The sequence below is a fragment of the Cavia porcellus genome, unplaced genomic scaffold (assembly GCF_034190915.1).
Source record: "Cavia porcellus strain 051 isolate PalLab524CR breed Dunkin Hartley unplaced genomic scaffold, mCavPor4.1 scaffold_3, whole genome shotgun sequence".
Classification (NCBI taxonomy): domain Eukaryota; kingdom Metazoa; phylum Chordata; class Mammalia; order Rodentia; family Caviidae; genus Cavia; species Cavia porcellus.
The window spans coordinates 17,740,039-17,742,839 of record NW_026947486.1 but is presented as its reverse complement, the minus strand read 5'-3'; positions in this window follow the sequence as shown (position 1 = coordinate 17,742,839).

Here is a 2,801-nt window from a genome sequence, read left to right as displayed (position 1 = left end):
TTTTGTTTGTGTACAGGAATGTTATTGGTTTTGGAGTGTGACTTTGTATCCAACTACACTGCTACATTTGTTACTTCTAGTATTGTTTTAATGGAGATTTTTGGATCTTCTATATAAAGTATGATGTCATTTGCAAATAGTGATAATTTAACTTCTTCCTTTCCTATCTTTATTCCTTTTATTTCTCTCTCTTGTCTGATTGCTCTGGCTAGTGTTTCCAGAACTATACTGAATAGGAGTGGTGATAGTGGACATCCTTGTCTTCTTCTTGATTTTAAAGGGAAAACTTTCGGTTTTTGTCCATTTAATATAATGTTGGCTGTTTGTTTGTCATAGATGGCCTTTATGAGATTGAACTAGCCACCATGTATTCTGAGTTTCTGAAGAGTTTTTATCATGAACATGTGTTGGACTTTATCAAAAGCTGTTTCTGCATCTATTGAGATGACCATGTGGTTTTTGTTTCTGGCTCTGTTTATGTGGTGTACTACATTTACTGATTTGTATATGTTAAACTATCCCTGCATTCCTGGGATGAAACCCACTTGGTCGTGATGTATAATCTCCTTGATGATTTGCTGCATTCTATTTGCTAGTATTTTATTGAGAATTTTTGCATCAATGTTTATTATTGAGACAGCCCTGTAGTTCTCCTTTTTGGTTGGGTCTTTCTCTGGCTTTGAACTGAGAGTAATACTTGCCTGTAGAAATGATTGGGGGGGGTTGCTTCCTTTTCAATTTCATCGAAGAGATTAAGCAGTATTGGCATCGAATCCCTAAATTTCTTGTAGAATTCACCCATGAATCTATCAGGACCTGGGCTTTTCTTTCTTGGTAGGCTTTTAATTACATTTTCAATTTCAATAGCTGATATTGGGTTATTCAAAATTACTATATTTTCTTAGTTGAGCTTTGGTAGTCCATATATTTCTAGAAATCTGTCCATTTCCTCTGTGTTTTCCACTCTATGTGAGTAGAGATTTTCAAAGTAGGTATTCATGATGTTTTGAATTTCCATGGGATCTGTAGTAATTTCCTCTTTTTCAGTCCTTATTGTGTGAATTTAAGTATTTTCTTTCTTTTTCTTGATAAGGTTAGCTAAAGGGTTGTCAATTTTGTTTACTCTCTCAAAATAAACAGGTTTTGATCTATTAATTCTTTGTATTGATTTTTAATTTTCAATTACATTAATTTATGCTCTAATTTTTACAATTTCCTCTATTCTAAGAGCTTTGAGTTTAACTTGCTCTTCTTTTTCTAGAAACTTGAGGTGAAGCACTAGGTTGTTTATTTGTGCTTGTTCTATTTTCTAGATATGACAATTTATTGCTATATATTTCCTTCTTACGACCACTTTCATTGCACCCCACAGATTGCAGTATGTTGTTTCTTCATTTTTATTGAATTGTAGGTATTGCTTTATTTCTTCTTTAATTTCATCAGTAGCTCACTTGTTGTTCAAAAGTTTACTATTCAATTTCCATGTATTTTGCAGGTTTTGCAATTTCTCTTGGCATTAATTTTCAATTTCAGTGTACTATGGTCAGATATTACACATGGGATAATTTAAATATCTTTGTATTTACTTAAGAATGTTTTATGGGATAATATATGGTCTATTTTGGAGAATGTCCCATGCACAACTGAGAAGAATGTGTATTCTGATGTGCTTGGGTAGAGTATGCTGTACACATTAACCAAGTTCAATTGCTTCAGGTATGATTCAGTTCTATTATTTCTTTGCTGACTTTTTGTCTGGTTGATCTATCTCTTTGTGACAATGGGCTGTTAAGGTCTCCTGTTATAATTGTGCATTTGGTTTTTCATGTCCATTAGTATTTATTTTATATAGTTGAGTGCTCTGGTATTTGGTGCATATATATTTATAATTGTTAGTTCTTCCTCTTGAATTTTTCCACTAATGAGTATGTAGTGGCTTTGTCTCTTTTAATCATTTTAGGTTTGAAGTTCATGTTGTCTGCAAATAGAATAATTAACCTTGCTTATTTCTGTGTTCCTGTTGCATGGAATACTGTTTTCCATCCTTTGACTTTTAATCTATGAGTTTCTTTCTGGGTCAGATGTGTTTCTTGTACACAGCATATTGTGGGGCCTTGTTTCTTGTCAACCTATTTCTTTTCATAGATGAATTTAGGACATTTACATTTATAGATATCACTGATACATACTGGCTCGACTTTGCTATGTTATGTTCCAGTTGTTTGCTTTCTGCTTTTCCCCATTGTTTAATCACTTATTCTACCTGGTCATTTCTTTCTGTTGTTTTCCTGGGGATTGTGGTAATTTTTATCTCTATCTAGTATGTCTTTCAATACTCTTTCTAGGGTTGGATTGGTGGATGTGAATTTTTTCAGTTTTTCTTTGTCACGGAAATGTCTTGTTCCTCCATTAAATTTGAGTGAAATTTTTCATGGGTACAACAGTCTGGGTTGAAAGTTGTTTTCTTTTAGGGATTGAAATACGTTACTCCAAGCTCGTCTTGACTTGAGAGTTTGTGCTGAAAAGTCTGCTGTGATTCTAATGGGTTTTGCTTGATAGGTGAGATGTGTCTTTTCTCTAACATCTTTTAGTATTCTGTTTTTATGCTGTATGTCTGATATCTTAACTATTATATGTCTAGGTGTAGACTTACATTGGTTGTGACTGTTTGGCATTCTATATGCCTCACTTTTCTGCATATCAGATTTTTTTCTCCATGTTTGGGTAATTTTCTGCTATTCCTTCTGTATATATTTATGTATGTCAGTTGCATTCACTCCTACTCCTATTAATCTTCTATA